Genomic DNA, 16,157 nt, shown 5'->3' on the forward strand with positions numbered 1-16,157 from the left:
AATGTAAGTAACTCTTTTACAAAAGCTACTGCAGAAATCTAAAATTTACCAAAACATTCTATGTTTGAGTTTTTGTAGTTCTTAACTATAATAACTGATGTTATGATGAATATCACATATGTCTAAATATATCTGTGTAGTTTCTAAGATAGAAAGGTAGTAAGAAAGAGAAAGAAAAAAGTCATTGATATATACGAACCACAACCACAAGCCAAAGACTAAAGTTTAGCTAGCATTTCTTTGAAAAGGTAAACCGCCAAAAATAACTTTCTAACATTTTTGGCGCATCCCAAGTTGATAATATTTTATTCTCTTCTTAATTATTTATTTAGCTCTGGATTTACTTCCCACTTCCAAATCAGTTCATTTCCATATATACAAGTAGATTTTGGTTATGCTTAGAAAATATCTACTTTGGCTGATATTTCTGACTCTTCTGATAGTGTTTGAGAAACAGAATGACTTCTTTAAACCCAGGGTTCAAGGGACTTGGAAGAAATACATAGTGAAGACAGTGACCTGAACAATACATAGCATGCTTTAAAATCCTGTAGTTGTCCTCAAGGGCAACTTGAGCATAAAGAAGACAGAACTTTACACCTAACGTATACATGAGTATCTTCCTCCCTTCTCTGAATTTGCTGTTTCTGGTGGAGATTTAAAGTGTGTTGTGCTCCACATAATCCTTGGAGAGTTTAGTCATTAAACAATTGCACAGATCACTTCCCCTCTTGCAAACTCTTCTTTTCAGTTTATTAAGTTAGCGTCAGTCACTAATGATTTCACTCAAACTTTGAGCAAAGTAGGACAGAATGCAACAACATCCATTTCAAAATGATAACTATTAAAAACAGGAAAACAGGGAATACTGCAGAAGCAGATAGTTCACAATACCCACAACCACAGAAAGTCTTCAGAAATATGCTCTTGGTTATTTTGCTTTCAAAACAGGTATTCAGTTGATTGGCTGTGTTAAAGGATTTTGATGTTTGATGAAATGTACACATCTTCCCTACTTTACCCTATCCACACCTCCGCATGATTGTCTCAGAGGTTTGAACTTGATGTATCTGACTTGAGAAGTTAACATTCTGATGACAGCCCCTGAACTGACCGTATGGACCTATACAGCACTTCAATTGCTAAATATTGTATTTTTCAAGTAGGGGCTCCCCCAATTTACTTTTTTTGAGGGGACAGGAAACAGAGATGATCACCGGAATCAACAAGAATGAATTATGCTATTAATTCCCTTTCTTCCCAGATTTTCTTGAGTGTGAATCCCAACTTTGTAGTTAAAGCCGATGACATGGTGTTGGTGATCCCAAACAATGGCTATTCTGCCTACAAATATTGCCTATGCACTCTCCTAATCATACCATGCACTTTACATGGGCAACACAGATCCAGATATTATTCTGGATGTACTAGAAATCGTACATCATGTTTTCCACCCCAACCATACATGACATTGAGAATCAGGTGAATCCTATCAGGTTACATGCATCCCTTGTAGAAACAAATCAACAACTGACAAGTAGATTTTAAAATAGGGACATTAATGACATATTCGTTATATGTGATGTGAGAGTTAAATGAGTTAATATACATAAAATGCTCATCAGAGTCCCTTAAGCCAGAGTAAAAGTCCAAGAAAAGTTATCTAGGAGAAAGTAAAAGCAGACAGAACACAACTACCAAGGTTCACTGAGATCTCCAATGATGGTTCCTTTGTCCTCCTCTCTCCCATCCCAGGTTTGGATTGTTTTTAGGTCACATAAAAACGGCCAAATAAGGGTACATAACCGTTTTCAATGGTATAATGTCATCTAATGCTCCAGCTTTTAAAACAACTAGTATAGTAAGACTAAGCCTTGTATTAAGACTGGGCAAAGCAACCTGGTTCATACTGGGTTTAGTGGTTAGTCTTGCTACAACTTGATATGCATTGTTTTGTTGATATTCATTGGAGGCCTGTCCTTTTCTGAATAGAAATAGAGGAGGAGTAGATGGGGAGTGGGGCAGAGGCAAGGTGGGAGAAGGGATTGGGAGTAGAGGAGAAAGAGGAAACTGTGGTTGGGGTGTAAAATAAATTAATGAAAAATAAAATCAGTAGTATACAAAAACATTAGCATTAACTACTTTGCATCCAATGTGTGTGGGAAAGCAAAGGTGCATCCAGGTCCTGCAGTCACTAAGAGTAGAACACCTCTAGGAATTCTATATGCACAGGACTTGCTCCAACACTTTAATATTATGTTGAGTTACAGTACCTGGCCCAACAGACTATGCATGTCTGCAGGTTTGGTAAACTGTACCAGTATAACCAACACTCTCAACTGGAGAGTGTTTACTTGGCCAGGCATGAGCACAGTTTCCAGGACCCAGCCTCAATCTGCTGATATATAAATATGCCTCTCAAGATTCTTTTCTTCCTACAACTTAAGGGGTAAGACTCCATTCAGCATGTCCCAGCACGAGAACCAGTAGCTTTTTCTTGGTGGATCAATCTTAGTACTTCTGAAGATCGGAAAGAATTTTGAAAACTTTGCCTGTGCCAGATTGCTTCACGGGGATATACAGTTCATCTTACTAGCAAAACTGAGAATTTTTTCTTTCAATATATGTTTTTGTTTAAATTAGAAACATGAATGATTCACATGTCAATCCCAGATCCCTCTCCCACCCCTTCTCCCTTGTCCTTCCACCAGCCCTCCCAGCCCCCACCCAATCCCCATATCATCCCCAGGGAGAGTGAGGCCCTCCTTGGGGGGGATCTCCAAAACCTGTCATTTCATACAGGGAAGGAGCTAGGCCATTCCCCATGTTTCCAGGCTGAGAGAGCATCCCTCTATTTGGAATGGGCTCCCAAAAACTGAGAAATTTAACACAGTATGACAAACAAACAAGAACCCCCCTGTCTAATTATCTGAGTTTCAACTTTCATGTAATTTTTCCCTATCACACATCTTTGGAGAACACAGCAGGAAAAGATGTTCTTGGCAGCTGAGATCCTGTTGGAAGCATGTTGTACTCCAGATCACTGAAAGTTCACCAAACAACTGGATAGTTCATTAATGTTGTATGTGCTGCTCACTCATCTTCACCTGATTTCACTTTAAGATTCTGTGCAGCTTGTGCTTGCAGAACCAAGAGTTTCACGTCCTTAACCTCCATATCTGGTCTAGTGGGAGTAGGAAAAACTAGGCAGAAAATGCAGAAAGGATTTCATGAATATCCTGGGACTGTATTAGATCCTTAGGATCCATTGCAGTTATTGCAGAATCTGTGCAGGGAAGTTGTATAGTACTGGACTTTTCTTTAACACTGTGTGTCTTTGCTCAGTCACTTCTTTCTTAATCCTGTCCTGGGCAAAGTCACAAAATGGGTATGAAGAGACACATGCCAGATGCAGCACCTTCATCTATTACTGAAGAGTGAAGCACATGAACAATTGAAACAGCAGGCACCAGAGAGAAAGGAGGTGTCATAGTTTTCTTTGGTTGCCAACTTGTCACATGTGGGGAAAAGGAAACTTCAACTGAGCAATTGCCTCCATCAGATTGACCTGTGGGCATGTTTGGGGGGCAACTCTATCATAATCATCATCATCATCATCATCATCATCATCATCATCATCCAGTAATAGTAGTAGTAGCATTGTTAATTGATGTAGGGAAGCCTACCCCACTCTGGGAGGTACCATCTCCAACCAGGTGTGTCTGGGCTATACAAGAAAGGCAGGTAAACACTGATTGAGAACAAGCCAGTAAGCAACATTCCCCCATGATCTTTCCTTGAGTTCTTGGTTCCAGGTTCCTGCCCTCACTTCCCTTGCTGATGGAATGAAACCCAGGAGTATATTTTATTTTCACAATCCAAGTGAAGACTGCACTTTCTTAACCCAACTCCTCCCCTTCAATACTATTCTGTTAGGAAGGGGGAGTCTTCCGGGTCACACAGCTAGAAAACATGAAGGCCCAGCACGGTGATCTCCTGGTGAACATACCATGTAATAAAAATAAAGAGATAAAGAGTCCTTCTGCTCTTATCTGCCTGGCCAGTCATGCCAGGCCCAGTGGGGATCATCATGAAGAGAGCAAGAGGCCACGGCTTGTAGCCTCCCATGGATGGTCTCATTGCTGGAGCAGGTCCCACAGGCATCATCTCAGAAGCAGGAGGGCTGTCACTGGCATCAGGGAGGACATCCCATGTGCAGTGTGGGCATCGCACCAGGGTGAGGCAGCCCCTGAAGGGTTGGAGGAGGCTGAACCATGGCTCTTGCAGGAGGAGAAGGAGCAGAGAAGGGAGCTGGAAGCATCTTTCTTTGTTGAAATGCAGCAGCCATGTTGTCAGTCAGGCTCTGGGCTGGCTCTTCCATGAGTTTCCCGTAGTGGTCTTTCAAATTCTCTTTGTTTCTTGACGCAAATGGAGAATCATGGGTAAGATACATACCGCAGTAACCACAATAAAGCTTAGGCATGTTGCTCTGTAGGACATTGACTACCTAGTTCCATGCTGCCAGGAAATGATGACATTTATATTCTCAAAGGAATATGGTAACAGACAATGTGGAATCAACAGGGAATGTAGGAGACTAGAGGTAGGAGGCCTGGTCAGGATGCCATCGAAAAATCCAGGCAGATGTGATGATCCTGAGCTAGTACAAAGGGCAAATGGATAAAAGTAGGATACGAATGGGATGCATTTAAAGATAGAGTCACGGCAAGATGGTAAGTGATTGGAGATAAAATTGCCCTTGATTTTGGAGCAAAGATGGATATAGTATTTCTAAAACAGAGTAGCTTTGAGAGATGCCTGACTGCCAGAAGCCAGGCACAATTAATTACTTCATTCCATGCTCCCTTCTTCACCACTTAGTCAGAAACTGGGAGAATCTATCAAAGACTCCATATCACCTAGTAGACATTTCAGATTGCCTGAATACTGAGGAGATTTTTTTAATGTTAGAACTTGGTCTGTTCCTCTTCTTCGAGAAAGAGAGACCTGTATGTTCTCAGTGGCTAAATGGAGACACACATCTGGCCTGGTTGCTCTTGACCCTGAGTTCTGTTATATATCCCAATGCTTACTCTTCTAACTAGTCAAAGCTCATAACTTCCTTGTATACTAGTGAGACATGGAAGAATATGAATACAGGGATTTGTCATCTGTTGGGGCCAAAGGAGGAAATCTTTGCCCTCAGAATGCAGAGAAGATGGTCAAGTTCTGACTCTGTTCTTACTAGACTTTCATGCCCCATCTTCTTACTGGACTTTGCTTTGATAGGGGATTAGTGAAGGTTTTCCTGGGCCTACAAAAGGATGGGACCTAAGTGGGGTGTAGCACCAGGGACACAGACTGCCAAAGCCAGCAGCTCACTATACTCACAAACATGGTACCTGCACAGTTGAAAGTCATCTGCAGACAGCTGTTCCAGGAGCTATCCTAATGAAGTACTGTACTCTTGTTGGCCTAGAACACAAGCAACAGACCTTGTTTTCTTATAGTTCCGTAGCGTAGAGGAGCAAAGCCAAGGTCCTAGAAGTGCAGAGCTTCTTCAGAAGGTTGGGGAAAGGATCTTTCTTCGCTTCTCTCCAGATCTTGGTGTTTGCTAGCAAGTCCTGCTGTTCCTTGCCCGATTGCTGCAGCATTCCAGCTCTGGCTGCATCTTTATGTGAGCTGCACTTAAGGGTTTATCTGCATGTCCAAGTTTCACTGTTGTTATAAACCTTATAAGCACACCTAATCCATTATGATTGCATCTTAAATTGGTGAAATCAGCAGAGATATCACTAGGCCACCTTCACAGCTACTTGGAGATATCCATTTTCTTTCAAACCACCACAGGTTCCGTAAGAAGAAGTCTCCAGCTTTACTATTCCTATAAACTTTGGCTGGGACATAACAGCGTTATCTATCTTGCCCTTGGATTCTACCTCGTTACTTTGCCTGTTCATCTTTTCTGCTTTACCATCTTCCCGTCCTTCCTCCTTTAAAACTAGGGATTTTGAGATATTTTTTACCAACAAGCTAGCTTTTATTCTTACAGTTATTGGCAAAATGTATTAAATCCCAAAGTAGATGTCTTAGTACTGTTAAGACTTTGGCTTGACCTCCATTTCCCATGATCAACTTAAGGGGGGAAGATCACCAAAGATAAATTACAAATCAGATGCCCATTCCTATGGAGTGACTATGCTTAACTTATTTTCTGCACACTTGTAAAACCATGGCTCCCTACCATGCTTGTGTGGTCCAGTCCCTTGAACTCAGGCTTCCACCAAGCCAAAGCCACTTCCCACTTCCCTTCTGATCGGAGACCCTCCATTCTGGTTGCTGCCTACAATCGGAATTGACAGTCTAGGACCAGTGCCATGAAAGGTACTCTTTTATTTTTATGTTTGTCCTTTTGCATTAGAAATCCTAAGGGATGCTGTGTTCACACCTCAGTGGACCCTTGACTGAAATGCTACTGGGAGCTTTCCCTGTATGCTCTGACTTAGATTAACTACTGTCTGTCTGTTCCTAGCCCGGAAGTATTTTTTCTATGAACTTAAATAACTCACTTAGCCTATCCTTCCCTTTCTTTATAAAATAATGTGCCTATGGATATTAATAGGTTTTACAAGGCCGTTGACAAGTGATTGCTTGCACGCCAACACCAACCGTGAAACTTTTGTGGCTGTTTTGCTTGGTTGTGCTACAATACACTTCAATCCAAGAAGCCTTTGTTTGTTTGAAACTACAATGCACCTATCATAGTATTGCACGTTATTTGTAAACTGTAGCTTGTTGGGAGTATAGTAAGTATCCAATGTAGAGCTAACTAATTACGGCATAGGAAATGGTGTCTGCTTTTAAGGAACTTAGAACTTGCATGGTTAACAGTATTTTGCTTGTTTCTAAGAAATCCATTTACTTACATGATCTCTGGCAAGTCTGGTCCTTAGCAAGGTTAAGGGCTTAGAAAGAAGAAAGGACTAATTGTTACTAAGTCCTTACTACTTGTTAAATACTTACCAACATACATTATACTTCTTACCACAGACCTGAAGGCTTGGCTTTATCCTGTTTCCAGGAGGAGAAACTGAGGGTCAGAGAAGTTTGGAGACTTGCCCACATTTCCACCTAGTGAGTGGAGAGTGAGGCTTTGCTGGCAAATGCACTGAATGAAGGTTTGTTTCACTGCAAAGACTGCTTTCATTTCTACCTTAGCTCGCTGAGACTGCATGCCACGCCCTGGGGCTTGCTCCTGTTGTTCAGTCCTAGTTGTTGCTTAATTCGAGATGTTCAGATTCTCCTAACAACCCATGAGCAGCCTCGGGGAGTAACAGCTTAGGGTGCCTAAAGTGTGATGATGATCTAATGCTTCAGTTTTGTAGCATCAGAGTCTTCCTACTTTGCACACTGTGTCATCCATTCCAGTCATCATCTTTAAGCTGCTCTATCCCACACCTTGCTTCTAGGCTCTCCTACCTGGAGGTACTTCTAATTCAGCACATTCCAAATCAAACTCATTCGTACCTCTCCTCTTCTGAATGCTCAAGGTTGAGGTGAGAACAATTGGCTTCTTTCCCCCTTGCTATTACCTTTTCTAGGTCAATATCATCCTCAGGAGTGGATGTCCATAGACAGAAAGAAAACCGTTGTGGCTTCTTTGCTTTACCTGGTTCTCTCCATTATTGAAATGGCCACCAAGTCCTCTAGAGTCTACCCATGGGACACCCTACTCCCTCTCTCCCACAGCCTCACTACCACCACCACAGGCTTTTATGGTCTCCAACTTGAGCAGTTGTGTGAGCTTCCTAATAGGTTTCATCAGCTCCGGTTTCTCTGTGTGTCAGTTCAATCCCTTCATACCTCCAGCGACACCCCCCACATGCTTGCTCCAGCTTCAATCACAGAGTCTACCCAAGCCAATCTCTGTCTATTTCGTCTGCCTTCCTCACCCCCTTCCTCTGACCCCAACAGCTCCAGGCTCTAGAGAGGCACAATATTGCAGTCAGTTGAAGATATCAAACATATCTGTACCTCAAACTATCTTTGTATTTCTTCCCTCAGAGAATGAACTCAAGCGTTAACAGCTAGTGAGGTCTTCTTTGATATCTGCTGACTCTGAGTCGGTGTTGCTTCTGCTCTCCTGGTGTTTGCTTACCCGCTTGGCACACATTTTGCACTTTAATGGTTTTAATGATCAAGCACCATTTAAAAAATTGTATTATTATATCATTTTAATCTAAGCATTCTATAACATTAGAGCTATTAAATAGTCATTCTTTAACAATGATCTGTTTTGAGTTCATTGTTATACCAAAAAAAAGTATAATTAATAATCTAATGGTGCCAGTGGACCCACTTTCTGTCTTGGCCATATTTTTTTGGTAATGTTTTTATTTAAATTAGAAACATGAATGCTTCACATGTCAATCCCAGCTCCTTCTCCCAACCCTCCTCCCTTGTCCCTCCACCAGTTCCCCGAGCCCCCCACCCAATCCCCACATCATTCCCTAGGGAGGGTGAGGCCCTCCTTGTGGGGGGATCTCCAAAGTCTGCCATTTCATCCAGGGCAGGACCTAGGTTGAGAGAGCATCCCTCTATTTGAAACGGGCTCCCAAAGATCATTCATAAACCACGGTAAACACTGATCTACTACCCAAGGCCCCAGTGATTTCTGTGTTGGCCATATTTCTTTTAATCTAAAAAGCAGAAGCTGCAGATACATTGAAAGCCTCTGTGTGTCTCTCATTTCCTCTCTTGCCAAAGATATCTGCTACCTGGACTGTGGTCAGTCTCCAGGAACTACATGTTCTTACATTTGCTATATGTTTGTATCTACATAATCAATAGCTTCATATTTTTTACAAAAACGTTTTAAAAATGTGATAATGATGCCACCTTGCATTTATCGCTCACTCCTACTGTGTTTGGGGGATTTAGCCACATTGGTAGCTAGGGCACTCATTTGTTACAATACAGTGTCCTCTCTTCACTGGGATTTTGCTTTTTAGAGTTTCAGTCATCCTCATGGCCAACTCTACCCCAAAAGTGTTACATAGGAAATCTCAGAAACAATTAGTCAGTTTAAACTGTTCATGGTTCTTAATGGTGTAATGAGATTTTGTACTATCTAGTTCCATCCTGTCTAGGTGTCTTAGTTAGAGTTTCTATTGCTGTGAAGAGACAAGATGACCACAGAAACTCTTACAAAGTTAACATTTAATTGGGGTGGCTCACTTACAGTTTCAGAGGTTCCGTCCATTATAATCACGACGGGGAGCATGGATGTATGAAGGGGGATGTGGTGCTGGGGCTGACAGTCCTACATCTTGCAGGCAACAGGAAGTCAACTGACAAACTGGGCAGTATCCTGAGCATAGGAACCCACAAAGCCCACCCACAGGGACATATTTCCTCCAACAAGGCTATACCCACATGCAACAAGCCACACCTCCTAATAGTGCCACTCTCTATGAGGTTACGGAGGCAAATTACTACACTAGGACATCAGTCATCCATCGTCTAATGTGTCCAAACTGTATCCCTACCCACTCAGTGGCCATCTCAGCAGACCCTTTGCTGTAGTATTATGGTGCTTGTTTGGAGAATTCAAGATTATATCAATTTCAAGCATTGACTGGGGGCTGTTGGAAATAACTCCTGTGAATAAGGGACAATTAGACAATATATTTTTTAACCTTTCACCACACTCAAGTACCCAGTAGTTTCATAGTATCTTCCAGATACCCAAAATTTATGCCTATCATGCTTTCTTGGGGTGGAATCCACAATTGTGAATGTGTTTTTTAAATTAATTTTTTAAAAAATTTAGTGCATTATCCATAACACAAAACTAACAATATTAACTATTACTACTTTAAATGTGTATATAGTGGGATTAAATACATTTACACTGTTGTACAGCCATCACCCCCTACCATCTCCAGAGTTTTGTCATCCCCAAACCCCAAATTTTATGTGCTTTAAACTTTAACCATGCACCCCCACTACAGCTTCCTTCAACTGCCGTTCTGTTTCCTATCCTTCTGAATATGATTGTTCTAAATATCTTATATAAGTAGATGTGCAAGACTGTCCCTATGGCTTAGTGTGATATCATCAAGGAGCAGTCATGACACGCCTTCCATCAGAATTTCATTCCCTCTAAAGGTTGAATAGTATCCCATGGCTTGCATGTGCCACTTTTTATCTTATTTTTTTGTCCCCTTGTACCAGTTGAGTGACTACTTAGCTAAAACAAACAGACAAATAAAACTGCCCATGATGAGCAGATACAGATCTTCTATGATGGTCCCAGGCCTGTAGCATGACATGCTCAAAAGAATGACAGGTTAGAAAGGGGTTAATACTGGGCTGGTTTAATCCCCAGAAACAGCTGACCTGACAAGGGTTAGCTCTTGAATCCCAGACTGATGCCTGGAAATCCAGCACGGGACTGATCAAGACCCTCTGAATGTGGGTGTCAGTAAGGAGGCCTAGGTGATCTATTGAGCCTTGGGTAGTAGATCAGTATATATACTGGGTATACAAATGGACTTTGGACTCCCATCCAACAATGTGAGATGCACTCTTACCCTGAATTCTTGGGGGGAGGGTCTAGGCCCTGCCCTGGATGAAATGACAGTCTATGGACACCCCCATGGAGGGCCTCACCCTCCCTGGGGAAATGAGGGGATATTGGGGGGGGTTGGTTGGAGGGCACGGGAGGAGAGGAGGGAAACTGAGAGGGACTTGGAATTGACATGTGAAGCAACCTTGTTTCTAATTTAAATTTAAATTTAAAAATTATATATATACAAAATCACAGGTTAGAACAGGCTGTCTAGGATGGTCCTAGAAGCTGGATTTGACTTCCCAAGCATTAGTTCCCTCATCTAAGCTAAAATACCAAAGCATTCTTAGCCCATCATTTTAAGAGTGTTTCAATGCATTTACCTAAAGTTGATTTTGAAAGTAGATGTAAAGGCACTGTAGCAAAATAAAGGAACTATTTCAAGGAACACTCAGCAGTCCCCCAACACAGGCAACTCACACTGTGATTAAAACTATAATGGATTAGCTACCTCAGCCTCCAGTGTCTGTTTGTTTAGAGTTGAAGACTGAGCCTAGAAAGATTCCTATCTTTTATTTTTTAGCTTTCTTCCAGGGCCCTGAGATCATTCAAGTCTTGTTAGATTTGTTGGTTGGTTTCATTTTTTAAAAACTTAATCACATAGAATAGCTCAATAAAGAAACTAAATTAGGTATTTTTGTATATTGTAGATTTTCTTCTTTACTGCTATACTTCTCTAGGTCCTTTTACTTTTTGTACTTATAGGTGTTTCTCTCAACTTTACCCTTGATCAATATAATTGTTCCCAACAGCACCTAAGAGCATCCTCAGAAAGTAGAGGGAGATGTAGAGATGAAGGAAAAGGGAGAGTAGAGAAGCTTCCTTGTATCCCTCTTGAGCCTATCTGAAGACTGATGCAGAAAGGAGGGGGAAGAACGTTGGGGACTCTACACTTTCAAACTTTATCCTTAACCATATTTACATTGCCATTGTTCTTGTTTCTAATTGCTTCTGCCATGAACTTGATGAAAAATGAAAAAAAACATATTTTTTATTATGAACACTTTCTTCATGTATGTGCTTTGAAAATTTAGCCAGGTAAACACATATGGTACTAATTCATTAATTTTAACTGCACTACACATTATGTTTTATGAATGGGCATGAGTTATTTAATCTGTTTTTTTTTTGTTGTTGTTAACATCCTGCTTTTAATTTGTCACTGCAACATATCTCTATGAATGTAAAGCCTTATCATTTAATTTCTACTTTGTTAATCTGCCTTATTTATTGAATTTATTTATTAAAAAAGAATTTCTATGAATTGCAAAGAGTTCCTTAATTCAACAGAAATAATTTAAATATTTGCTGAGTACAGAAAAACCAGAAAGAAAACCCAAAATTTCTGTTCTTTAGGAGGAGCCACTAGAATAGGATAGCAATAAAATAATAATGCAAATATGCATCAATTGCAAACATAATGAGTTAATTAAGGAAAGGCTTTATCATCATGTAAGAATCCATTTGGCTTAGGGCATCAGTGGTAGCTTTTCTAATGGTAGGTCTGAAAGAAGGACGAGGAACGAGTCAATTAGCCTGGCAAGGGATTTGGGACTTGAGCCAGAACTGGAGGAATCTCAGATACAGGGTTCGAGGTCACAAGGGAAAGTGAACAATGAAGAGAGAAGGCCTCTGTGTCTGGAATGAGTTTAGGGATGTGTAAGAATAGATTAGAGAAACCAAGAAGATGACTGAAGTCACAGAAGATATTTGGCTTCTGCGCTACAGTGGTGGAATTAGTGTAAAGCAAGGAAGAAATCCTGGTATTTTTTAACAGGAAGGACCACACTGTATCTGAGTTTCCAAACCCCATGTAAGCTTGGTCCTGTGTGGTAGTCTTTGTTAGAACCTTTGTACCAGTTTAGCCAAGCCTGCAAGGCTGATGCTAACTACCTGGCAGCCACTGGCAGGACTCCCCCCTTTTCCAGAAGACTAGCCAGAGGAAATGCTTGGAAGTTAGAGCATAGCACAGAAAGTTCAAGGTGGATAGCATCCACGGAGTGTTGAGAGATCTCGGAGAAGAAGGACAAACTGAAAAGAGTGGTGATAGGAAAGGTGTGTCCCCAGAGAAGAAAAGGGATGGGCAGAGAGGAAGAATGGGATCCTAGAAGTGTCCTGATCATCCAGTGGGTGCAGAGATCAAGATGGACAAAGGCAACACAAGTATAAAATATTAATAGAACATCAATTTGCAGGGGAAACTGATGGGGGTTGTCCTTCTGTAGTCTGTGAATATGTATTTCTCTTATTGGTTGATGAATAAAGCTATTTTGGCTAATGGACAGGCAGGATGTAGACAGCCAGGAAGTATAGGCAGGACTACCAGACTAGGAGAATGTTGGAAGGAGAAATGCAGAGAGTCACCAAGAAGATGCCTTGCAGACACCGAAGGAGTAACATGCCAGAGCATTACAGGTAAGCCACAGCCTTGTGGCAATACATAGTTTAATAGAAATGGGATAACAATTGAGAGAGCTAGCCAATAAGAAGCCTGAGTCTTTGGTTAAACAGTTTATAATTAATATAAGCCTCTGTGTGTTTATTTGGGACTAAAGGCCTGCGGGACCGGGCTGAAAAGAAACTCCGTCTTCAGAAAACGTATTTCTTCAGCTGTCTAAATGGACCAAGCAGTCCACAAAATGGAAAACCCATTGAGCAGCTAAAATTATGTGGTCTCCACATACAAGCAACCTCAGATGCAGCCCATAAACAATTCTCTATCTTAGAAAATCCAAGTCATTGTCTGCAGTCTGTGGTACCATCATTTAGTAGTTCCCTTGGTAATGCAAGTCATTCGACCAACTACTCCCTGGAGTTCATGGCTGTCTTTGGCTCAAAATACACTCAGCATTACCACAGCTCCTGAAGAACCTGTCTTCACTGCTCTGCCAGTTAGCAATGTGTGCCCCTCTTAATCTGTTTTTAGTTGTATGCACAGTTTCTAAGGGGGAAGTGGGTGGGGGTGAGTGGGTGGGGTGGGGTAGGGTGGGAGTGGATGGGTGGGAGGAGTGGATTCTGAAATTCAATTCGAAACAGGGGAAAATGATTTACTATGGAATGGGGAAGGAACCTTTCTGAAAAACAATTTTATTTGGCTTTTTCAAAAAGTATTTATTACTACAAGAAAGTCTTAGACACTAACAAAAACACAGCCTTGGAGAAGAGCTTGCCCGAAGTGTAACTGATTATCTTGGACTGTTACAAATGCCCTTATTAAATAATTGCATTTAAACTGCATGATAGCCTTATAATTGATTGATAAAAACAAAATTGTGAAAGTTTAAGTGACATAATTGTTCTCAGTATCACTACAATTTTCAAATGAGGCAATTTCGCCTTAGAAGCAATTTTGCTTTTCACTGGGATGTTATTTTGGTGTCAGGCTGCCAGCTTTTGTTCCACTCCCAAGTTCCGGGAGCGACGCTAACCCCTTCCTCTCCTTGGCTGAGGCAATGGTGCATCTTTCTAGCATAGCTGCAAACCCAGTGTGTTATAAAAAGAATGGTGTGTAGTCTCCTAGGTGTTCACAATCTCCATTTAAGGGAAAGTGGAAGCTGCTGCATGTGGAGGGGGGAATGTAAATCATTTTAGATTACTTGCTAATGTCAGGAAAGAAGTGTCTTACACGTGAGGATATTGATAAATAATGGCAAGACTACATTTTTTTCTTAAAATTACATCCTTACCAGAGATACTCCAACTTGGTTTCTCAGGCACATATCCATAGAATGCTAATATAAGGTATGTGAAGAAGAGATCTGTATTTCCATGTATATGAATAAAAGGATCTCAGAGCATTGAGCAAATACAGATCAAGGGCACACCATTAACACCCCTTTATTTTTTTGTTTCGAGTTTGTACCTGTGAATCAAAGAATTGTGCCGAAATAATATTGCCATGTCGTGCACAGAATGGTCAAGCCATATTCTACATTGGTAATAAGAGCTAGGCTTGATGTATTTCATTTTAGTGTTGCTGATAGCATTTATCAGCAAAATCTGGCTAAAAGCAGAATATGAAACTCAAGCCTGATCATAACTGGGCTGCTGAGGAAGAAGGTAGAGGATTATCTGGAGACTGGAAGCACAAATATAAGATTGTATTGTCATTGTGTGCTATAGGCCTTTTGGCAAACGACAGTGTAAGCCCCAGCTGACAGGCCTTTTCACAACTGACAGAAGAAAATATGAAACTTAAATTCTTCATGACAGATAAATCTGCTGAATGAATGGAAAACCAGGGGGATAACAGTGGGACCAGAAAAAAAAATGCTGCTGGGTATCTCTCTTACAGCTACTTCTTTTGTAAATATACAAAGTAGGTATTCACTAGATATCTCCTAAACTCCTACCCATCAACTTTGCTAAGCAAGCTGTTAAGTTGGAATGATAAAATAAGCATCTTTTCTCCAGCACAGGAATACAAAGTCTTATAAAGCAGGGGGCAGATTAAATTTAATATGGAGGCATGAAAGATGTTTCCTGGATGACTATCAACTGAAGTGGCTTTTTTGAATCAAAGCTGACATGCTACTATTGTAGAAGGCTTATTAATTGAGATATTAAATGTACCTAATCCACCATGATTGGGATCTTTGTCAAATTAAAAAAAATATGACCATAAGTAATTGCTCTCTTCTGTCAGTGGGCCTGAGTCTAAGAAACGTAACCAGAGACTGCCTCTTGGGAAAAATAGCACTGCTCTTTTTCACTGGGGATGCATACTTTCTACCTTGTCAAGGGTACTGGGGCCTCCAGTATCTGGGGCCTTTGATTTTTCTCATGCTTGTTTGGTACTAACGTATTTTTTTATTTCATCCTGGTTGACTATATTAATTCTATCCAATCCTAGTGATGGCCTTTGAGAAATTACCTTAAATCATAAGAGGCCTGATTAAACTGGAAAAAAAAAGATAAAAGTTTCCTTCTTGTCTTAAATCCTCAGAGTTGAATGTTGTGTGACCCGTTCTAGTTTAAGCATCTCCTGAAGGAGCCCTGTAAGAAGCCCTGTCTACACAAGGAAAGCAGGGATTCTCACGAGCTCCTTCAACAGGCTGCTCTTTATTAGGGAATGCCAGGCAAATCCCAGGTCAAGTTGATAGACAATGTCTTGTTGACAAAGCCTGAGAGGCAAGTTTCAGGACCTAAGAGCCAATCTTCCTCAAACTGTCACTTTCCCTGGTTGCCATGACAATGAATGGCTAATCTCCAGCAAGAAAACTCAGAATAAGAAGTAATGAATGGGAGAAAGGAAAGATGAAACAGATAAGAGTGCTGAGGGTCGTTTTTCTCTCTGACTTCACGTCCTGACCAGACTAGTGTGGGTTCTTTTCCTCAGCCAGACAGCCCTGGAATGTCTGGCAGCAGAGCTAGGCCAGAGTCTCAGGCCATGGGAATCACCAAGGCATCAGGAGGAGGAAGAAAGACAGTGAGGGTTAGAGTTAGAGACTCTGAAAAGGAGGAGGAGGAGCAGGGGAGCCAGCCAGGAGTCTGAGAAGAATCCAGGCGCCACAGTGTAACAGCT

General features: G+C 41.2%; 1 long non-coding RNA gene across 1 annotated transcript in view; it reads right to left on the reverse strand.

Annotated features, from left to right (window-relative positions):
- The window catches only part of LOC121133054, a 48,555-nt gene that overhangs the window by 13,795 nt on the left and 18,603 nt on the right, over positions 1-16,157 (reverse strand). The gene's annotated exons all lie outside the window — the stretch shown is intronic.

The sequence above is a fragment of the Mesocricetus auratus genome, unplaced genomic scaffold (genome assembly GCF_017639785.1).
Source record: "Mesocricetus auratus isolate SY011 unplaced genomic scaffold, BCM_Maur_2.0 Super-Scaffold_100019, whole genome shotgun sequence".
Classification (NCBI taxonomy): Eukaryota; Metazoa; Chordata; class Mammalia; order Rodentia; family Cricetidae; genus Mesocricetus; species Mesocricetus auratus.